The sequence below is a fragment of the Hyaena hyaena genome, unplaced genomic scaffold, assembly GCF_003009895.1.
Source record: "Hyaena hyaena isolate Hyena2069 unplaced genomic scaffold, ASM300989v1 scaffold_694, whole genome shotgun sequence".
NCBI lineage: Eukaryota > Metazoa > Chordata > Mammalia > Carnivora > Hyaenidae > Hyaena > Hyaena hyaena.
The window spans coordinates 22,136-46,634 of record NW_024081327.1 but is presented as its reverse complement, the minus strand read 5'-3'; the positions used below and the strand labels follow the sequence as shown (position 1 = coordinate 46,634).

The 24,499-nt window shown below is 42.0% G+C and overlaps 1 long non-coding RNA gene across 1 annotated transcript; it reads right to left on the bottom strand.

The window, feature by feature from the left end:
* Positions 1-4,916: 4,916 nt before the first annotated feature.
* On the bottom strand, positions 4,917-6,994 carry LOC120220387. The gene is made up of 2 exons (XR_005525563.1): positions 6,751-6,994; positions 4,917-5,150 (listed from the first exon to the last, which is right to left on the bottom strand). It is a non-coding gene; the product is annotated as an uncharacterized LOC120220387 (long non-coding RNA).
* Between the last annotated feature and the right edge of the window lie 17,505 nt (positions 6,995-24,499).

The window sequence follows — 24,499 nt, the reverse complement described above, 5'->3', positions numbered from 1 at the left end:
CTCTCTTGTTATTTCTGGTGTATCTGAATATCCAGACACACTAGGCCACCAGGCATTCCCTGGCAAGTGCTTTCACATTTATGCCTCTGTGTTACTCCTCATGCTGTTCCCTCAATCAGAAATCCCCTTTCGATATCCTTATGTCTTTACCATTAAATCCCTGTGTCAATCTTATGAGGAGATGCTATTATTCCCATGTGGCAAATGATTCAAAAACATCGGGTAACCTCAACAAGATCCTTGCAAATCGAATCCAGCAGCATATAAAAAGAATCATCCACCAAGATCAAGTGGGATTCATTCCTGGGTTACAGGGCTGGTTCAACATTCGCAAAACAATCAATGTGATACATCATATCAATAAAAGAAAAGATAAAAACCATATGATCCTGTCAATAGATGCAGAAAAAGCATTTGACAAAATACAGCATCCCTTCTTAATAAAGACTCTCGAGAAAGTTGGGATAGAAGGAACCTACTTAAACATCATCAAAGCCATCTATGAGAAGCCTTCAGCTAACATCATCCTCAACGGGGAAAAACTGAGAGCTTTCCCCCTGAGATCAGGAACACGACAGGGATGTCCACTCTCACCACTGTTGTTTAACATAGTGCTGGAAGTCCTAGCATCAGCCATCAGACAACAAAAGGAAATCAAAGGCATCAGAATTGGCAAAGAGGAAGTCAAACTTTCACTCTTCGCAGATGACATGATACTCTACATAGAAAACCCGACAGACTCCACCAGAAGCCTACTAGAACTGATCCAAGAATTCAGCCAAGTTGCAGGGTACAAAATCAACGTACAGAAATCGGTTGCATTTTTATACACCAACAATGAAGCAACAGAAAGAGAAATCAAGAAACTGATCCCATTCACAATTGCACAAAAAACCATAAAATACCTCGGAATAAACCTAACCAAGGATACAAGAGATCTGTATGATGAAAACTATAGAAAACTTATGAAGGAAATTGAAGAAGACACAAAGAAATGGAAAAACATTCCATGCTCATGGATAGGAAGAATAAATATAGTTAAGATGTCATTACTACCTAAAGCACTCTACACATTCAATGCAATTCCAATCAAAATTGCACCAGCATACTTCTCAAAACTAGAACAAACTATCCAAAAATTTGTATGGAACCACAAAAGACCCCGAATAGCCAAAGTAATACTGAAAAATAAAACCAAAACGGGAGGTATCACCATCCCAGACTTCAGCCTCTACTACAAAGCTGTCATCCTCAAGACAGTATGGTATTGGCACAAAAACAGACACATAGACCAATGGAACAGAATTGAGAACTCAGAAGTGGACCCAAAAGTATACAGCCAACTGATCTTTGACAAAGCAGGAAAGAATATCCAATGGAAAAAAGACAGCCTTTTTAACAGATGGTGTTGGGAGAACTGGACAGCAACATGCAGAAGAATGAAACTAGATCATTTTCTCACACCATGCACAAAAATCAACTCAAAATGGATAAAGGACCTGAACGTGAGACAGGAAACTATCAACACCCTAGAGGAGAAAGCAGGAAACAACCTCCTTGACCTCCACCGCAGCAACTTCTTACTTGACACATCCCCAAAAGCAAGGGAATCAAGAGCAAAAATAAACTGTTGGGACCTCATCAAGATTAAAAGCTTCTGCACAGCCAAGGAAACAACCCAGAAAATTAATAGGCAACCAACGGAATGGGAAAAGATAGTTGCAAATGACATATCAGATAAAGGGTTAATATCCAGAATCTATAAGGAACTCACCAAACTACACGCCCGAAAAACAAACAACCCAGTGAAGAAATGGGCAGAAGACATGAACAGACACTTCTCCAAAGAGGACATCCAGATGGCCAACAGACACATGAAACGATGCTCAGCATCCCTCCTCATCAGGGAAATACAAATCAAAACCACACTGAGATACCACCTCACGCCAGTCAGAGTGGCTAAAATGAGCAAATCAGAGAACTCTAGATGCTGGCGAGGATGTGGAGAAACGGGCACCCTCCTACACTGTTGGTGGGAATGTAAACTGGTACAGCCCCTCTGGAAAACAGTGTGGAGGTTCCTCAGGAAACTAACAATAGAACTCCCTTATGACCCAGCAATAGCACTGCTAGGAATTTACCCAAGGGATACAGAAATGCTGAGGCATAGGAGCACATGTACCCCAATGTTCATAGCAGCACTCTCCACAATAGCTAAAACATGGAAAGAGCCTAAGTGTCCATCAACAGATGAATGGATCAAGAAGATGTGGTTTATCTATACCATGGAATACTACATGGCAATGAGAAACAATGAAATCTGGCCATGTGTAGCAACATGGATGGACCTTGAGGGTGTTATGCTGAGCGAAATAAGTCAGGCAGAGAAGGACAAATATCATATGTGTGCACATATAGGAGGATTAGGAGGAACTTGACGGAGGAACAAGGGGGAGAAGAAGGGGGGAAATGGTGGGGGAAAGGGAGAGAGGCAAACCATGAGAGACTCTTGAATGCTGACAAAAACTGAGGACTAATGGATGTGGGGGGGAGGGAGGGATGGGCATGGAGGAGGACACTTGTGGGGATGAGCACTGAGTGTTATGTGGAAACTAATTTGACAATAAACTATTTGTAAAAAAAAAAAAAAAAAAAAAAACATCGGGTAACTTATTTAAGGTGACTTGGCCAGTAAGTGGCAGAACTGGGATGCTACAGTAGGTCTCTCCAACTTCAAAGCCCTTTTGCTCACTTCTTTTGGCATTTTAGAGGAGACACTGCCCAACTGAAGTCTTGAAGGACTTGTCTCCCTCACTACCTCATAACCATCTTGAGTGCCAGGGAGTAAATCATTCTTTGATGACCCCAGAGTCAGTGGCATGCTGGACAAGGTTACTAATTGGCTCTGGGAAGGGGTGGGGGGAAGCCACCCGATGTGTATTGTCTTCCATGAAATATATTCTCCCATCACCCGATTTCAAACTCCTGATGTGACGTTACTGAACAAGGAGTTCAAAGAGATGTAGAAGCACACCATTATATGATGTTTCCACCACACAGATTCAATAGATGTGAATTACCTCAAGAGCCCAGAGCATGGTAAAATGTAGTAAAATAATTAGGAAGTGAATGAGTTTTGACTGTTATTACCTTTGTTTTAAATAATTTAAATTTTGATCTATTCTATTCTATTATTTTTATTTTGATCTTATGTGACTTAACCTTTAATAATTGTGTTTCATGATCGGCTTGCAAACTTCCTGAAAACGTAACAACTAGGTTCGCGACCAGTTTGAGCTGGCTCCAGCACACCACTGCCAGGGTCTAGCACAAGGATTTGTTTTTAACAGGCACTGGAATGGGGCATCAGGGTGCTAATAAAAAGAACATGATTATCCATTAATGAGTTTTAAGTAGAGTCTGGCAACCCAGACTCCAATATTCTTTCCTATGTTTGAGAATTTCTTAGTTCTATTGCTCAGATGGAACGAATAAAAACTAGCTAAGAGTAGAGACCAAAAAATAGTCAAGGCTCCAACTAAGGGCTGTGAACACTGAACTCTGCCCAGTGTCAGGGTGGGGCCCCATGACTGCTTCCAGTTCCAAAGGGTCTGCTTTGTTGATCGGGCTCAAGCAAGCCTCTGAGCTAGAAGGGTCTCCTGTCTTCATGTCCACCTACCCACGTCTACCTACATGTCCCCCTACCCACCTCCACCCCAGAAGTGCTGAAGAAAACCCACCAGTCAAATTAACTAGTTTAATTTGACTACACTGGAGAGATGACAGGTTCTCAGGAACTAGGGAGTCTGGAAAGAAGTAAAAACTATGTAGCAGCCTCCCAAAAAGTTCTCCATCTTAACCTTTTGTTGCGGGTGCAGTGCTGACTTCACTGGAAACTGGAGTGGGCAGGCTTAGCTTAGAGAGAGAGAGAGACAGCTGGTGAATCAGCTGTGCTGCCTTACACTCCCCACTCTCCCTGTCCTGGCTCAGGGACTGTACCATATATGGACTCAGGCTCAAGAAGGCAGTCCCACTGATTTGCATAGGGGCTCCCTTTAAGCTGCATTTTGGGATTAAGTCATTGTTACCAGCAAAAAGGAGACCCCAGAAAAGTTGGTCAGCATGAAGAAACCAGACGCAATTGCAGTCTGCCAAGAGAAAGAAGAGAAGAGGGCAGCCCCATCCAGCCACACAGCTCTTGGGAATGAAGACCAGAGCCTGAGAAAGCAGTGGGAGTGACTTTTAGCCGTGGTTGCAAAGGGAGGGACTGGGCAGAGGACCAGCCCACTCCTGCAGACTCCCTTCGTTCTGGCCTCTGGGCTGCAGGAGCTTTATTCGGAGGCTGATTCAGACAAAGGGAATAACTCCAAAATTCCAGATGTGAGAGGTGGCTTCCCTGCCTGGTGGTGAAGGTGGTCTGATGCTGCTGAATGCACAGGAACCCTGCTGGTCAAGTGACAGTGTAGGCTCGGAGAAATTCTGAAGTCGAGATGGGTTCACCCAGGTAGAACACAGCTTGTTAACCTGCAGCCACTATCCTATCCATCTAGACTGGGTCAGCCCAGTGTGACACAGTGAGGCTGTGGGAATCCAGGGACACAGGAGAGGAGAGGGAGGTTGGGAAGTGATCTGGGAAAGTGGCTTTTAATGAATGGCCAATAAATTGCATCCAATTTGTAAAGATTAACCAACTTTTTTTGTTGTTGTTTCCGTAGTCCCTTTGCTTTAACTTTTTTTTTTAAGGACCAGCTTGAATTATTTCATGGCACTTCTCTCTGTGTGTACCCCCTGATTTTGTTCAAAAAGACCAGCACCATGGAATACTCTATCGCTGTGAGAATGAACTACTCCATATGCAAAACACAGGCAAATCTCACAAACATAGTGTGGAGTGAAAGAAGGCAGACACAAAAGCGTACTGTGAAATCCCATTTATATCAAGCTCAGAAACAGGCAAAACCAATCTGCAATGTTAGAAGTCAGGATAGTGGTTCCTTTGTTGGCCTTAGCAACTGGGAGGAGTAGGAAGGCTTCAGGGGTGCTGGTGATGTACTAATTCTTTGTCTGGGTGCTGCTTACATGGATATAGACGCACTGAGCTGTCCACTTACAGACATATTTCTGTATGTAGGCTACATTGCAATCGTTTCCTTAAAAAAAAAGAAAAAAAAGGAATCAGAATGTAATCTTTGAAAGAATTGGTGACAGAGTAAATCCCTGTGCGCTGACCAAAAGTAAGCCTCTGAGGGTCGGTGTGACAGAATGGCACTACCCAGGGCTAAGAGTCAGAAAACTGGATTTCCAGCCACACTCAGTTATCCGCTGCTGGAAGGCTCTAGGGAATTTAGCTTCCCTGCTTCTCGTTTTCTCTGCTGCAGAACAAATGGGTTGAAATCAATTACATAATGTCAGAGACAAGATTCCTCTTTCTTACCTGTTCCAGTGGAGCTGGACTACGATTTAATGTTCATTTTGCCTCTCATGTGCTCTTCCTATGAAGGAAAAATCTTCGGGCTTGGTGAGCTCACAGATCCATTTTCACACTGTCAGATGTGCACACACACATATGCACCCCTGGCGGTACTCAGCCGCTCTCGGCATCCTCTTACCCATCATCAGCCTTGACTTTCCCACCCATCTTCTTCTTCACCTCATCTCCATCTTCCTTGATCTTACTCAGTGTATTCCTTTCCTAGGGCCGCCATACAATGTTCCACAGACTGGACGGCTTCGAACAACAGAAAATTTTTGATTCACAATGTCTGAGGCTAGGAATCCAAACTCAAGGTGCTGGCAGTACCATGCTGCCTCGGAAGGGTCCTTTCCATGTCTCTCTCCTCACTCCTGATAGCCTCAGACATTCCTTGGCTTGGATAATGCAATACACAGACAAGTGTCACAAACATAGTGTGGAGCCACTGTATTCAGGTGGTGTTCTCCTGTGACTTCTTCCCTCACGTGCTCTTCCCTCTTTGCTTATCTGTGTCTGCAGGTGTGACGCCGGTCCTATTGGGTTAGGGCCCACCCAAATGACCTTGTTTTAACCCGATGACCTGTAAAGATGACTTATTTCCAAATAAAGTCACTTTCTGATGCGTTAGGGGCTAGAGCTTCAACGTCTACTTTTTTTTGGTGGGATGGACAGGGTGATGTTTGTAAAGTCCCAAAGGGTCAAGAAGAAGCCATTCTAGGGGCACCAGCGTGGCTCGGTTGGTTAAGCATCTGACTCTTGATTTCGGCTCAGGTCATGACCTCATGGTTTGAGAGTTTGAGCACCGCATCAGGCTCTGCACTGACTGCATGGAGCCTGCTTGGGATTCTGTGTCCTTTTCTCTCTGCCTCTCGCCCACTAGTTCTCTGTATCTTTCTCAAAATAAATAAAAATAAAAGAAGAAGAGCCATTCTTAACCATCCTTCCCCCTGCTGCACCCTAATAAGTGTCCTAGATGCTCCCAGGGAAGAGTTTGCAGATCAGTCCCCAGGAGCTTGGGGAGCCAGACCTAGGAGTGGAGAGGCACCAGGTGAGTGCTTGATTAGCCAGGCCAGAGGGATTGTCAGACGCTGCCAAAGAATGAGAGGGCCCAGTGCCAGAACCCAGAGGGAGCCGCGGTACCTGGGCACAAGGACTTTGTGACACCTCTCAAGTCTGCAAAGAGAGAGGGGAATGACTTCACACAGGTGCATCTCGTCCTCGAGGGGGTAGTACTGCTCTTCACAGATGGCTTCAGATGGCCATCCAGGAACACCCACCTGCTTTGCGCTTTCTTGTGAGGGCCTGATCACAGCCATCCTTTGGAGGGCTCTGCCCAGGCTGGTCCCACATCCATCTCGATGCCCTCACATGGTTGTGGCTGGCAGGCCAGACAGACACGACTGTTTTGGCTTCTGTCATTTCTTTTTCTCCCTCTGTTGGCAGCACTGTACTCAGAGTCCTTGATCCCAGCTTGCCTGATTAGGGTCCTCAGGACCCGAGGACCCAGCCTGTGCCTCCTGGGGCCCCCTGGTGGACGAGCACAAGTTAAATGAATCATTTCAGTCATAAAATAAGGCGGGTGTGGTTGCAGAGAAGAGGGAGGGAGAAGGAGGGGGAAAAAATCATTGCGGATTTTTCCCCAACAGAATTTAAAGAGCTCTGTTATGACTCTTTCTTGTCCCCCACTGGGTGAATGATTTGCTATGTCTGAAGGAGCCACAAACACAACAGCTCTGACCCTGGAATGGACTTTGAAGGGGAGGCAAAGTAGGGAGGACTGGCCTCTTCCCTTGACTTCCATTTGGAGCACCCCACAACTCTCAGAGCATTTAGAAAGTAACACATTTGGAGTTTTCCCAAAGGAATGTGAGCTGTGGCCTGAGGAAAAGGTGTTTACTCCCATGGAGGTGGGATTTTTATTGCTAGTTTCAACATCAAGGAGGTGTGAACGTTATGCACAAATCCTGACAATCAATACCACCTGAGGAAGGCCAGAAAGGGGCCCACAGGTCAGTGCTCACATGTAAGGTGCACAGCTCAGAAGCGTCTGGGGATCTTGTGAAAACGCAGATTCTCAATCAGTGGGTTTGGTTTGGGGCCTGAGAGTCTGTGTTCCCAACGTGCCCGTTGCTGGTCACAGGGCCACTGGCTAAGAAATAACTCCAGCACCTTTCCTGGCATTCTCCTTCACACACACCTACCCTCACCAAAAACAAAACAAAACAAAACAAAACAGGGAAACGGCGTGGCCTGGAATTGTCTTACATAATCTCAAATAATCAGGAAGAGACTGCCATATGATATTTAGGATTTCAATCTGCTCCCTCTCTGGCCAAGAAGGGAGTATTACTTTTTTAATTTTTTTTAATGTTTATTATTCTGAGAGAGAGAGCAGAGGGTGAGCAGGGGAGTGGTAGATAGAGAGAGGGAGACACAGAATCCAAAGCAGGCTCCAGGCTCTGAGCTGTTAGCCTGGAGCCTGATGCAGGGCTCAAACCCACAAACCTGTGAGATCATGACCTGAGCCGAAGTTGGCTGCTTAACCAACTGGCACCCCAAGAATAGGTTTATTTTTGAACAGGTCAGATGGTTGAGCAAACAGTGAGAAGGTTCCATAGAATATTGAGCAATCCCAGAAAACAAGAAGAAACAACAGTACTATAACTATTGTTTTTTTCTCTAAAATACATTCTTAAAGGTGGTGTTGACTGATACATATGGCTAAAAAATACTAGAAAACATAATTGAAGGCGAATTTTATTTGTGCTTTGTATTTTCCCATATTTCTCAAATTTTCTACAAACCAACCTATATTGCTTCTTTTTTCTAATACATTTTATAAATGTTTATTCATTTTTGAGAGACACAGCATGAGCAGGGGGAGGGGCAGAGAGCGAGGAGGACAGAGAATCCGAAGCAGGCTCTGTGCTGACAGCAAAGAGACATGGGGCTCGAACTCACAATCCACAAGATCATAACCTGAGCTGAAGCCAGACACTCAATCAATTGAGCCACCCAGGTGCCCTCCTCCACCCCCCTCCCACCATGTTGCTTCTTTTTTGAAGGCTGAACTTGAAACACCTGTACTGTCAAAAGTTTCTAGGCCTTTTCCCTGGTGCTAGGAACCGGAATGAAATCTGATATTGTATATACAGGTACACTCTGCAGATAACCAAACCTTTGGGATGGGTGAGGGTAAGAATCTTCTGGTGTTCAAGAGACCAAGTGAGCAGGGCAGGTTGTCGCTGAACCACTACTTGGCATGGAAAGAAGCACAGAGAAGGTTTATGAGGAGCACTCAGTCTCTGCCTCCTGAGGTCATGCCAACCGACTGCTTGCTGGCCCAAGGTCTGATTTATTTTAGTTTCCATGGCTTTGAGCAAGGCCAATTTGCATAAATGATGGTCTGGCTTCTTGATCCATGTTTACGAATCAATAAACAGACTACCTAAATCAATGAACTGTGATCTGGTGCATTTTGTAAGATGAGAAAAAGCAAGTTGGGCGGAGGGAGGTTGCAGAGGGTGGAAGTAATCATGGAAATGGAACCTTCATAACTCAGCTTTCCATCCCGTGGCATTTCCTTTAAATCAGGGATTCCCAATCTTCACAATTGTTAGGGCAGCATAACTTTAGATAAACATAGTCCTCCTAATCGGCACAGCGCTTTGCATACATGGGTACTTGGGTTTTAAAGACACTAATGCTTCTTTCATAATGGTCTGGGGATAGAGCACAGAGCAATTTTAGGAAAGGGTCATCTTTTCCCTCTGGTAGCAATAAGTTTTGCAAAAAGGTTTACACAGGCAGTCACCCCAAACCTATAGTTAAATGGAATAAAAGATTACTGAAGCAACAAGAGAACTTGTTTTTGTTATTAAGAGGACTGAAATACCAAAACAGGCTACAAAAAAATGGGAAAAGGGACAACCATAAATGTAGCACTATTCCTTAAAAAATTCTTTTTTACTGTTCATTTATTTTTGAGAGAGACAGAGCACAATCAGGGGAGAGGCAGAGTGATAAGGAGACACAGAATCTGAAGCTGTCAGCACAAAGCCCGATGCTGGGCTTCCACTCACAAACCATGAGATCATGACCTGAACCAAAGTTAGATGCTTAACCTATTAAGCCACTCAGGTGCCTCTTCTTTTCTATTTAAACATATAAGATGGCTTTATAGTTTCAAGCATGTTATTTCTAATGTTTGAGGAAATAAGATTCAAGGAGGGCCCATGCCTCTGTCTCTCCACCCACTATTTGGGAATGAAGACTGGCCTTTGGTTAGCATCTCAGCAGATATCTTGGGTGCTTTTTGCCAGTCCCACTCAGTTTTGAATATTCTTTATCCTTCATGCTTAGGCTGCAAAGCTAATCATATGCAACATTTTGATCCTTTTGTCTCCAGTCCTTATTTCTCTAGGTTCTTTATTCCCTTGACCATGAGCCTTCCATCAGGTGTCTAGTATTTTCATGGCTTCTCTAGAAAAAAGGGAAAACTCCTTTATACAGAGGTATAAACAACTGATGACAATTTAGAGCAACACAGATAGGTTCTATTCCAGGCTAAACCAAAAACAGACAAAATTTGTTCCTAAGGATCTGCTTGATTATTTTTGATTCTCTGTTTTCAGTGTCAAGATGTCCCTGGCTTCAAGAATGTCTTTCTAAGGCTCTCTATCAGCTCAGGAAAGGCTCCCTATCTTCAACCGTGCCCTGACTCCTATACTTCTCCCCTCCTCACCAACCCACCAAAACTTACCCAATTTGTCCCAGCCTTCCTTGCCTTCATCATATATTGACCGGATGTACCAATAGGTCCCCTTAATATTGAGAGTTGGGGGGCAAGTGCATTTTTTAGGTGGTAGACCAACTCTGGTCTTTGGTCCAGGGGCCCAGTAAAGGTTGATGACACATGAGTTAAGCTGTAGCCTAGGTGGTATTGCCTCGATTCCAAAGCACTTTCCTCTGGCCTTATGGGCATCAGTGACTCACCAGCAGTCTGGGAGGACCAAATTGGTCCCTAAGTAAAGCAGATAAGATGAAAACACAAAGAGATATGTGCTAGGGTGTATCATTGCCCTTTCAGTGTGTTTGCATTGTCTACTTCTGATTCAAGGTCCCTGGCTGAGCAAATTGATATAAGACCAATTAAATTTCCACTGCAGTGGATTCAGTGCATGACCAACGCTTCTGCTGTAATGAAATGTACTCCTTGACTGCCTTGCTAATGGCCAGTGGGCTTTGCAGCATACATATCATGTTGGAAGAACCAGGAGACTAGATGTGGGGCTCAGCATCCCTTTTCCTGGGTAAAAGCCGAACCTGAATCCCCATAAGTTTCCCATATTTTACCACTATCCTATACTGATCTCCATAATTAATTATGAGAAGCAGTCTGTTGTAGAGAAAAGCAGCTAGGAAGACTCTCAGACACCCTGACTTCTGGGGTGTGCTAGCACCAGAAGCTAATGAAAGCAGTGCTTCAATCATTTGCTGTTGGAGGCAGCATGATGTGGAGTTCTCAGACTCAGGTCACAAAAATAATGACCTTGAGAAGGTAGCTCTCTGTAAGCAAGAAAGAAGTCTTCCATCTTTGTCATACCAGGCTGCAGTGGTGTCTGGGCTGGCACTGCAAGGTCCCCAGTTGAGAATACAGATTGGGGGCCTGGTCAGGAGTTGGAGCTATGGAGGGCCACGTAACCTCTAGAACTTTCCAGGGGATCCTCCTAACCAATAGTCACCCAGGTCTGACTCATTCTTAGCTCACTGAAGGCTACTGACAGGAATGGTCTCTCACTCTAACTGAGGATGTTTGACTGGGGCAACTGGAAAAATCTGTTCCTGGGATGTGTGTCTGTTTGGGTTGGGGGTGTACCATTTACTTTCTGATCTGAGAGTAAATGTGACTGAACCAAAAAAGAGTCTCAGAAGTGTAAGTTACAGGCACACATAAATGTTACCAGTTTACCTCTTAAATTTATCAGCCTAAAGTTACTTGAGAGGCCATATAACAGTGGTGAAACCCACAGTTTTTAGCACCTATCGGATCTGAATTCCAGCTGTACTCACTGTGTCATCTTGGGCAAGTTACTTAATTTTTCTAGGTCTCACCTCCCTTATCAGTAAGATCAAGGTGCCTTTCAAATAGAGTTACTATGAAGACTGAATGAGCTCATGCAATCTAAGTGGTAGAACAGTGCATTATTTAGTAAGTGCTCAGCTATCATCTTAGGAATATGAAAACTCATCATTTTTCAGTAAAAGTCAGGTTTATTTAGGTGTAATTTATGTATAATGAAATTCACTCCTTTTGGTGTATATTTCTATAAGTTTTAACAAACGTATACAATCACATAACCACCACCACAATCAAGATACATCACTCCAAAAAGTTCCTTGGTGCCTCTTTTTTATCAACTCCTCTCCCCAACCCTAACCTTAGGTAACTAATGATCTGTTTCCTGTCCCTATAGTTTTATATTTTCCTGAATGTCATAGAATCATACAATAAATAGCAAAAAGCTCATCATTTTTAAAGGCTGACATATATGTGACATCCAATGAATTTCTATGTATATTTAAAGAATCAAGTTACAATTTTCATTCCAAATCAGATAATATATTTGGAATGAAAATTGTAACTTTCCTTTTGGCTTATAGAAGAGGTATATTATTTTTCAATGCCTCCTGAATTAGTTCCTTTATGGGTAAGTGGATCTTTCTCATATACCATCTTATCAGTCATTACATCTCAGCTTTGAGGCTGGAGTTGGCAAGGAGCAGGCTATGACATAAAGGAGATCTCAGGTATTCAGAAAAACAAAATAGGGGTGCCTGGGTGGCTTAGTCGGTTAAGCGTTCAACTTCGGCTCAGGCCATGATCTCACAGTCTGTGGGTTCGAGCCCCACGTCGGGCTCTGTGCTAACAGTTCAGAGCCTGGAGCCTGCTTCAGATTCTGTGTCTCCCTCTCTCTCTGCCCCCCCCCCCACTCATTCTCTGTCTTTGTCTCTCAAAATAAAATAAAGACATAAAAAAATTTTTTTTTAAAGAAAAACAAAATAAAATTCTTCTTCTTACCTGAATGAATAGTAGGAAGAGGAGACAGAGTCACTTGAGGCAGGAAGTGAATTATATGGTTCTCCATCTCTCCATTTTAGGGTAAGTCTGGGTAGTTGTAGACAGTAATGCCAAGGACGGGCATTTTTTTTTTCAACCTATGACTTGGACTCTGAGATGAGTTTGCCTTGCAACCTGTCCTGAACAAAGCCTAGGAGTTGGCCACTCCTAAGTAAACTTGGTGGCATAGTGACCATCTTGGTTCCCATATGGTATGGAGGAGCTCCTGAAGCTCCTCCATGAAGTGAGAGGGAAGAAAGTAACTGAGTGGAGAATGGCCCATTGTGACAAGCAGAAATGATCCTACAGTAGAGAGCATGGGCTTATCACCTAGACCAGGAGCTAGATACAGGATAGTTTTGGAGGGGTTTAGCACTGACAAGAGCCTGGAGAACCAAAGTAACCAGGAATCATCCCCACACCCTGGCCAAGAGACCAGATGTTGAAGTGTGCCTACAGTCAACTTAGCTGTATGCAAAGGTCATGAGGGAAGGCAGTGGGCAATGGTGGGGATCTAAGCATTCAGGGACTCTTCTTGGATTCTAAACCTCTCTGTTCTAGTCCCATGACAATTCAAGTAACACATCCCTCCCCACAACCCCATCTTGTGGAAGCACAGGAAAAGGCAAGGACACTGAAAAGATTTAGCCTTTCCCCTCAAGTACCATTTGAACTGTTGTAGCAGACTAAGGTAACTTAGTGGGCCAGGACTTGTGAGAAAGTCACAAGCTGTTTTCCCAGCCCCCTTGAGTGTAAGGTGTGTGACTCTCCAGCCCCAGTACACTCCCATCCCAATTTCACAGCTACTTTATCTTCATTTCTCATCTATTACCTCTTAGCAGTGGCCCCTGAGACTGCTTTGAGAATCTTGGTCTTGTGGGGCACCTGGGTGGCTCAGTTAGTTAAGCATCTGACTCTTGATTTTGAGTCAGGTCATGATCTCATGCTTCGTGGGATAGAGCCCCAAGTCAGGCTCCACGCTGACAGTATGGAGCCCACTTGGGATTCTCTCTCTCCCTCTCTCTGCCCCTCCCTCACTTGCACATTCAAGTGCATACTCTCTCTTTCTCTCTCAAAATAAATAATTAAATGTAAAAAGAAAAAAAAATCTTGGTCTTGGAATATTACTCAGCCATAAAAAAGACATGAAATCTTTCCATTTGCAACAAAAAAAGTATAATGCTAAGTGAAATAAGTTAGTCAGAGAAAGGCAAATACTATATGATTGCTCTCATACATAGAATTAAGAAACAAAACAAATGAACAAAGGAAAATGAGATAAATCAAAAAGCAGACTCTTGGGTCACCTGGGTGGTTCAGTTGGTTAAGTGTCCAACTTCAGTTCAGTTCATAATCTCACAGTTCATGAGTTTGAGCCCTGCATCAGACTCTGCACAGAGACTGCTTCAGATCCTCTGTCTCCCTCTCTCTCTGCCCTTCCCCTGCTCACACACACACACACACACACACAAACACACACACACACACACTACTTCTCTCTCTCTCAAAAATAAATAAAGATTAAAAAAAAGAAGAAGACTCTTAATTACAGAGAACAAGATGATGGTTTCTAGAGGGTAGTGAAGGGATGGGTGAAAAAGGTAATGGAGATTAAAAGTATACTTATGGTAATGAGCACTGAATAATGTATAAAATTACCGAATCACTATTATTGCACACCTGAAACTAATATAACACTGTATGCTAATTATACCGGAATTTCAAAAATGCTTAAAAATAGAATCTTGATCTTATAACTTCTACATAAGCTGGACATTTTAAGGAATAGTGAAATGCATCCCTCTGTAAATAATGATTTTTTAAAAAGTTTGTAACTCAGGGGGACGCCTGAGTGACTCAATTGGTTGAGTGTAAGATTTTTTATTTCGGCTCAGGTTATGATCTCACATTCATGAGAAGGAGCCCTGAGTCAGGCTCTGCACTATCAGCTTGCTTGGGATTCTCTCTCTAACTCTCTCTCTGCCTCTCCTCCACTCACACACACATTCTCATGCTCTCTCTTTCTGTCTCTCATAAATAAACTTTTAAAAGTTTGTAACTCATATGAGCATAACTCATAACCCATAGCTCATCTTTAAGTTCAAGATTTTACCATTCAGATTTCTTCAAATTTCTCCCTTTCTTTTTGGATACACTTGAAGGTACATGGTGCCATTAGATGCATTTATGCATTTCCACAGAGCAAACATGAGCTTTTTATAATGAGCAACTATAATGGGATTTGGCTTCTAGGAGAAGATTAAGAAAATGATTATAAATAATAGGAAGAACAAATGCCCTTTATCTGAGAGCAAATAAACTTTAAATGTTAGGGCAGGTTACAATGCCACAGTGATAAAGTAATTAGTAGTTCCTATTGAAACAGGCTTAACCCAAGGGAAATTCCATAACCAATTATATTTCCCATGTGTAACTGGGCAGGAAAATACGAGATTTAAGAAGTAGAAAAGGAACTTCTTTGTAGGCCTCCATTAAAACTGGATGTTAGAACATGAATGCACTCCAAAGTATATCACTCTGAAGTGAGGAGACCAATCTAGGAAAAAGGTGACAGTCAGCATTTTGAAATGCATTGGGAAATTGTAAATTATGAGAGCGATTGATAAAGCTGGTATTTATAACTCTATCAAGGATTTTATGTTGTTTACATCTGGATTGCAGACACAATCAAAGCCCACTAACCGATTCCAACTTATTAATGCTGTTTCCGTGTTCAATATCAACTACACATAAGACAAAGATGCTCTGAGAGTGTCACTTGGATCAAGATTTAAAATACAGCTACTTAAAATAAAGGCTTCCCAGGCCAGACTGTATGTTTTGATATAAATTGTATCTGAATTGGTATGACTGAGGATGTATCTTGGCTATTCATCTACAAACACAAATTTTAATAAATGATATCAGATGGTACCTGGGCATAACTGTTTCTGATTGAGTTTCTGATTCTAAAAACTCTGCAAGAGTGTCCGCCTAAACCCCTCCTTCAGATGCTATGGTTGAGAGAAACATAATCAAACAAACAAATCAAACAACTATCTTTGTCTTAGCATATCAGTCCACTCCTCCTATGCTATCCCCCCAACCCCCCCACCAGGTCTTAATTTCTCCTTCCTTTAGTGAGATCTTCCATTTCATCCATTCGCTTATTGACTTATTTATTCACTTGTCTTATTAGCTACCTATTGCTGTGTAAGAAATTATACCCAAGACTTAGTGACTTAACACCACACACATTTATTATCTCTTAGTTTGTGAGAGTTAGCAATCTAGGCATGCTTAGCTAGGTCTTCTGCTCCAGGGTCTCTCACAGGCTGTAATCAAGGTGTTGGCCAGGGCAGGGATCTCATCTGAAGGTTGATTGGGTGAAGCATCCACTCCCAGACTTACATGGTTGTTGCCATGATTCAATTCCTTGAGCTTTTGCAACATGTGAGCTTGCTTCATCAAAGCATGTAAGGTGAGAAGGTAATTAGCAAGATGGAAGTTGCAATCTTATGTAACCTAATAAAGGAAATAACATACCCTCAACATTGCTAAATTCTATAGGTTACAAGCAAGTTACTCCAGATAACGTAGGCTGTGAATACTAGCAGATGGGGATAGCTGGGGCCATTTTAAAAGTTGCCAACCACATTTATTAAGAATTTTTTGAGCACTCTTAGGTGTCTGACACTGTGCTAGGTGCAAAGAGTAGAGTGGAGAACTTCCTTCTCTCATCAGAACTCAAAACCTATAAAGGGCACTGGGTGGCTCAGTCAGCTGAGCATCTGACTTCAGCTCAGGTCATAATCTCACAGTTCCTGGATTTGAGCCCCATGTGGGGCTTTGCACTGATTGCTTTGGATTCTGTCTCCCTCTCTCTCTGCCCCTACCCCTCTGGTACACCTTTTCTCTCAAAACTATATAAACATTAAAAAAAAAATTAGAACTCACAACCTATCTAGAGGAAAAGGAGCAGTCTTTGAATATTATTAGAATTGTCATAAGCCCACTAAGTTAGAAATACAAGAAACAAAGGTCCTGGTCTAGGTTGAGGGGGGTTGAGGGAGAAGGACTAGCCCAGAAAAGAAGAGGAGGAAAGACATTTCCCAGGCAGAGGGAATGGCCTTTGCAAAGATCTTAAGGCAAGATTTGAGGGAAGAGTAGCTGGAATATAGAAGGAGACAGTGAGAAGGAAGAGCAAGAGAAGGAAGTAGGGCCTTGTCTGCTATATTCAGGAGGCTGGTCCATAGCCAATGACCAAAGGAAAGCCCTTGAGAAGTGATTCATAAGATCTCTTTGGCCACCTTTCTTCTACTTCTGCAGGTCTTTTCTCTACTGGGCTAGGGTCAGCTTTGTGGCTATGATGATGCTCCACGACACTACTGAGTTGCCTGACTCCCCTTTATCCTATAACAATATATCCTGCTGAGATTGTAACATACAGTCCCAAAGACTCTTCCTCTTTCCACCTCCAGGATTTTTCTGGCAGTTTTCAAACAAAACCACATGTAAACTCCTATTATATAAAACAGACAAAAGCAGAACCACTCAGAGCAAAGACAGTTATAGGAGGAAAAGGGGCACTTGGGAGTGCCCTCCCTCACATTCTCATGGGGGTCCCATGACATTTGTCGGGAGCTCCAGGACTCCAGTTTGGGAAACATGCCCCTGGGCCACAACTTTGTCAACTATTATTCTGAAGGACTCTTTCTGTCAATACATTTTTATTGAATCCTTGCAACATATTAGACATGCAGTAGGCACTGAGAATAGAAGGTGATTAAGACATCTCTTCCCTCTATACCTCAAATTGTCTGTCCCCACTTATAGAAGGAGGGTCTGAACACTGTTTGTATCTTATCTCAGGGTGTTTCCTCCCTACCAAGGCTCTGCACAGAAAAGGCGGCAGCAGCAGCCTTTGACCTCCAATCCGATTGGAGTCTTGACTCGAGTCAGCCATCAGGTCTAGCATGTTCTGTTGGTCTCTTGGATCCTGCCTCATATGCCTCAATAATCCAGAATTCTAGGGTGAGATGGCTTCCATTTGCTGGTTAATTACCAGGGATTTGACTAATCCTTCATAATTAACAACTAAAAGCTCATACGAGTCCTGAAACAGTAAATTAAATAAATTCAAAGTCTTAAAACGGTAAAGGGTACAATAGTAGGCCCAGGCTATACAATATCAGAACAGCCAGCCATCCAGAGGAAAAGGCTTCAAGCCCGGATGTTGGGTTGTGCAAGCCAGGCAGTCTGTTGTTTAATTGTTTTATCTCTCCATGACTCATTTGGCATGTTTTAGCTCAGACTGAGGCCAGGTTTGAATAATAACAGCAAAAGGATCCAGCTCAACTTTCTCCTCCTCCAGAAAATCTTCCCTCCAACAAAAAAGTAAGCTCTATCCCTGTCCTACAAGCACAGATCACCTCTTGATTTTCTGACATATTGTAGAGCACTGGAGTAGTATCTTGGGATACTTACACTTCTTAAAATGTTTTATTAAAATCTTTATTAAAATTAAATGTTTTTCTTCTCAGGTGATGTGCTTTGCTTGAGTAAATCTTAACCTCCTTTCAGGTTCAGGGAATGCTTTACTCATGTTGGTATTTATGGTCCTTTCCCACCTCCAATCGACTTAGCACTGTGTCATACAAATAGGCACTCTATAAATATTTGTATGTGAATGAATAACCATGGGCCACCCCATGCATTATACAGCTAGTCTTGCTGACGTGAGGGTGACCTAGCTGGGGCACTGGTGAGGGACCGGGGTTCCGGAGGCAGTCTGGGTGGGCAGCATATGGTTCACAGCTGGCAGGCAACATTCACAGACCCCTGTGCAAGTACGTGTGAAAGTCAATATCTTTATGCCTTCAGGGGAAAGGTCACTGATTAAGCCTACATGGAGGGTGATTATCATTTACTTAACCCCAACCTGGACTACGTACGTTATCACCAGGCTTCACCTGCATCCTTTCCTTAGTTGTAATTTAACCATTTTTGCAACATTTCACTTTACACAAGAGTGCATTCTCTGAAAACAACCAACCAGAGGATTCTACTAAGAGCAGCATGGTTTTTATTGCCTTTCAACTTTCGCCGTTTAGTTAGACTACAGGCGATTAGAATTTCATCTCCTTCAACCTAGACAAAAAGTTGAAGAGGAGGTAATATAACCAGAGTGTCATGAAGCTCTTATTCAAATCAAGATTTGCTTTATAGGAGAAATCATGGATAACCATGTCAGGAAGGGGATAGGCTTTGATTCTTTGGACAGGCCCTCCTGGCTTTATGACTGTGAGTGACTCACTCAACCTTCTGGCAACTTTCTTCCTGCCACTAAAAAGGTGAGAAAGAGAGTAGGGATACTATGAATTACTTCTCAGGCTTAAGGATATTATGAGAATGAATTGTGTTTTGTCCATTCCTTCTGGGAAAAAGATACACAAAAAGTGTGAACTTCTGCTCTCACCTTTTCCATAAACTGAATCCTGTTCCTATTTCCCCTATTTCTAGCAAGAGAACTATTAACTACTTAACACCTTTCCAGAGGCAACCAGTCAAGTCGTAGCAAGCCTTCCTTGCCAAAACCTGTGCACCTGTCCTTTTTTATATACCTCATTCATTCACTTAGTGACTATTACTGACCATCAGTAAAATGCATGCCATTGTATTAGTTGCAATAGATGGAAACAAGTATAAGACTAAGAAGTGGATATAAATAAGAAACAAGACTTGGTTCTCACCATTAAGAAGCCTGCAAAGCTTTTTAAGGGTCACAGTTACCAACTGTTTCTCAGTGTTTTTCCTTATAAGTGAGAAGTTGAAGTTCCAAGTCTAATCTCCCATCTGTATCTCTTACTTATTTTCTCTATAAAGCACTCCAATGACAAATTAATATTTCTAAATAAACATTATAATTGTGTCATTTCGTGGCGGTAAAAGAATATTTTTGAGGCAGGGGAAAGGCAGAGAGAGATTGAGAATCCTAAGCAGGGATTCTCTGACAGCTCAGGGCCTGATTGTGAGGTCAAATCCAAGAATTGTGAGATCATGACCTGACATGAGATAAGAGTCAGACATCCAAATGAATGAGCCACCTAGGTACCATTTGGAGGTAAAATTTTTAATAGCTCTTCACTGCTCACAAGATAAAGATCAAACTCTTTTTTTTTTTTATTTTTAAATGTTTATTTACTGTTGAGAGAGACAGAAAGAAATGGAGAGAGACTGAGTATAAGTCAGGGAGGGGCAGAGACAGAGGGAGACACAGAATCTGAAGCAGGCTCTAACCTCTAAGCTGTCAACACAGAGCCCGACATGGGGCTCGAACCCACGAACATGAGATCGTGACCTGAGCCAAAGTCAGATGCTTAACCAGCTGAGCCACCCAGGTGTCCCAGATCAAACTCTGAATTTAACTTTTAAGTTTAAGAGCCTCTAAAATCTGGAACGAAGTTATTTCCTGATCTTACTTCCTACAACTACCCATTATAAATTTTCTGCTTGGACAAATTGGTCAAATTACTATACTAAAAGTATACATCCTTTTCCCACTCCAACCTATCACTAAAAAGAAAACCACAGACCCAAAATGGTGTCACTTAGGCTAAGTCACTAAACTAGGGCTTAATACCTAACCTAATTGTAGTTTCAACCTTCCCCAGAATGTAGTCTTCACCACTCTGGAATTTTCTGATAAGCATCATTGAGGTAATCTGTCACAGGGCTCTCTCTAACCCTCAAAGGAAGATGAGGTAATTTGCATGATAAGACCTCTTTCTCTTTCCCTAAAGGAAAGTGACATTGCATGAAACAATCTTTTTCTTTTCTTTTGCTAATAATTTCCTTGTTCCACCCTCCTTCTCATAAAAACCCTCCACTTGATACAACTCCTCCCAGCGAGCTACTTGCTAGATGGGATGCTGCCTATTCAAGAGCTGCTTAATAAAGCCAATTAGATCTTCAGATTTACTCAGTTGAATTTTTATTCTTTAACACTATGTATTCATTTATTCGAGAATGGATTGGATGCCTTCTGTGTGGCAGTCCGTGATAAGAGATGGTGCACAGTTTCCACACTCAAAGAGCTCATTGTTCAGTCAAGGATACAGACAAATGAATTGACCATGGCCGAGATAGAAGAAGCACAGGACATAACGAAGCACTGAACGTGATGGGAACGCACAGGATCGCATGGTCTCCAGCCTTGGAGAAGTCAAGCATTTTACTCAGAGAAAATGACATCTATAGTGACACACAAAGAATGAGTAAAAGTTAGACAAGAAGTTGAAGAAAGTGTGTACCAGACAGAAAACAGCAGTGGCCTGGCGATCAGAATAATTTGGGTTTGAATAACTGAGAGAATGTGAATCAGAATGGAATCTGGACTACACATGGCAAGAGGCTGACGATGGAAGAAAGTCCAGATGATCTGAGATCTCATAAACCTGGCTAACAGGTTTAGGCTGGACAAGCTTTGAAGCAGCAGAGGACCATGACCAGATTTGGCTGTCATGAGAATGCCGTACCCTGGTCTCATAAATCAGGAATGAAGTGTTTGGGAACATCAAGAAAGGCCTTTCTTTCCAGGAGTCTTAATGATCTTATTAATGTGTTTGATTCATTTCCCTGAATTAGTCCTGAAAGTAAGAGAAATCCAACTGAGGCATTCTTCGAGAGAATCAGAACTCTTTTTGGGCCTTAGAAGAATGGCAGGGGAGATCTGCCTACAGAGACAAGTATACCACCTGGTGGTGTTCCATACCAAATTCTCGCCAATAAAGTAATAGCTACCACTGGTTGAGTGCTCACTGCGACCTCATATACTCACATTACTTTGTGTGAGGTACATATTATACCCGTTTTAGAGAAGCAAAAACTGAGGCTCAAACAGTTTAAGTATCTGGCTTAAGGTCTTAGGGTTCATGGTAAATATATGCTTATTATGATATGAACAAATAAACCTGGAATTTGAACCCAGAGCAAAAGAACTCCAAAGTACAAGTAATTTTAAGGTTTCATTTAGTTGAAAGTTACTCTGTATAAATCAGATAGTTTACAATATTTCCTTTCCATCATCCTTCCCATAAGTCCAGGTGAATAGGCTACTCTATGCTTTGCCTAGAGTGGTAGGAATGTAACAAAAACACACGGCATTGGATAAAGAAATGAGGAGTAAAGAGAGATCCACCAGGACACAGGGTGAGAGGTATTTTTGGGTGATTTGTACTCATAAGATATGGGAGGGCAGAATTTAAACCATGCAAAATGAGTAGGATTAATGTTCCTCTCACAGACTTCAAGTCAGGCCCACGCCTTATAGTAATAACTAGTGTGCTGGAGTGAAATTGCTCCTCTCCTATGGCCCATTTGAGAAGTGTAATGAATGGTTCCTCACATAAGGCTCCCTTGTATAGGGGAACACAGGTACACAGAACTGAGTCCTCCAGAAACAGAGGCCCATGTCCAGGTTTTAAAAACCACCAAACAACCTGTACCCAGAAACAGTCACTCATTTAGATGTGCAGGAACCTAATGACTGCAGAAATGATCCAAGCCAAACGGCACCGGGTAAAAAACAAACAGCAGCAGCTTGCTTGCATGAGGTTTCCAGGAATCACCCTGCCCAATTAAGAAAACAACGCCCCCAAACTGCTTGTTCAAGGCTGAGAGGATAATTCTGGGTCTCAATACTGTTTCATTATTTAATAATGGAACTGATCTAAGACCTTGAAAATACGTTATGAACTCAATGAGAAATCAGAATATTTCAGCTGATATTTAACCAGTTACTAGCAAGCAAGATATTCATCACAATGTTTCTTATGATTGCAAAACCACAGAAAACAATGAAAATATTAACTGGAGATGGCTAATATACCAGTATAGCCATATTGTGGAATCCATTCAACACATAAGAAGGAAGCACTGATGGTTACTAATAAATACTCAGATGGCTGGCCCTCCTTGTCATCCAGTTGAGTAAAAAAGGGAAACTAAAATAAGCACAGTTTGACAATATTTATGTATTAAAAAATAGAAAGCAAAACTAAATTTGAGCAATCCTGTCTTTTCTAACAGTAAATGTATGAGAAAAAGTTCTAGAAAAATACATAGCAAATTGGTAAGAGTGGTTATTTCTGGAAAGGACAGGAGAGAAGGTAAGTACAAAGTAGGGACTACAGTTCTATTTATAATACTTAATTGTTTGTAAGTAGGTATATTCCAGCATTTGTTGTACAACTATAAACTAGAAATAGTTATCAAATAGATCATTGTATGGTGCTTGAAAAAGAACAGGCTTGGGCGCCTGGGTGGCTCAGTCAGTTGAGTGACTGACTTTGGCTCAGGTCATGATATCATGGTTTACGAGTTCGAAGCCCACATCAGGTTCTCCACTGTCAGGGCAGAGCCTGCTTCTGATCCTCTGTCTCCCTCTCTCTCTCCCCCTCCCCTGCTTGCATGACTGTGAACACACACACTCTCTCTCTCAAAAATAAATAAACATTTAAAAAAAGAGAGAGAAAAAAACAAACAAGCTTTAGTACTGTTAATATGAGGATCCCACTTAGATATCTATCAAAATCATGTAGGAAAAACAAAAAAAAATTTCTTTTAAAGAAATGTAGACTTTGTTAAGCAAGAATTTCCATTCATGTTAGTGTAGTGAGATGACGAAACCAAGATTTTCATTAGTTAGTATTTTGAGACTACGAAACAGATAACCAAAGGAAACTGTGAAGACTTTCTTACTGAAAAGCTTTAATACCGAGACATACTTAAGGAGTAAACCTAGGAAGTTTATAAGGACATCCCCCCAGTAAAGTGAAATTGAGTAAAATATTCAAATTATATGTAGTTTTCCAATATTTGAACAATTATTGATTGGAAGACACTAATGAAAAAAATTATGTTGGCAATAGCAGATATGCATAAAATATCCTAGAATATATAGGAACTATATGACCAAAAAATTTTTAGGAAATATACATAAGTAAATTGAAATAAATGGAGAGGTAGATTACATTCCTGGGTGAAAAAACATTCCTGGCTGTTGTAAAGATAAATCCTTCTAAAATTAATTCACAAGGTTGAGGCAATCCCATTGAAAAATCCAAGCAGAATTCTGGTTTTTTGTTGGACTTTGAGAACACAGAAGAATGGACTGATGAGAAAAATCAACATTTTTCTTGTTCCACAAAATTAAAACATAACAGAACTTCAATTTTTAAGACATTCTGGTATTGGTACAAGAATCCAAAGAAGGGTGCCTGAGTGGGTGGCTCAGACAGTTAAGCATCCGTCTATGGCTCAGGTCATGATTGTGAGTTCAAGCCCCACATCAGGTTCTGCATTGACAGCTCAGAGCCTGGAGCCTACTTCAGATTCTGTGTCTCCCTCTCTCTCTGCCACTCACCTGCTCACGCTCTGTCTCCCTCTGTCTCAAAAATGAATAAACGTTAAAAAAAATTAAAAAGAGATAAGTGGTATTTATAAGAGAAGGATATTCTAAACATAAAGAGATCATAAAAAGAAAGATGATATTTTGAACATATAAAAAAATAAAACTCTTACAGGGCTTCTGGGTCACACAATTACAGAGGAAGAATGGTGACTCCTAAAGCCTGCACAGCCCCCGCCCCCCACAGTCTCCCTTCTGTATATGAAAAAAAAAAAAAAACCCACCATCATCCACATTAAATAAAGGCAGAACTGAAAAGCACTTCATCATATATTCAAAGAAGTTCAGACAGAGTGATCCTTTTGCAACATGGCAGATCACTTCTCTCTTCTTTTCAATCCTTGCAGTGGCTTTCATCTCATTCCAAGTTGAAGCCAAAGTCTTTGCAGTGGCCTCTGGCCACCTCTCTGACACGCCTCCTTCTGGTCTTCCCCTC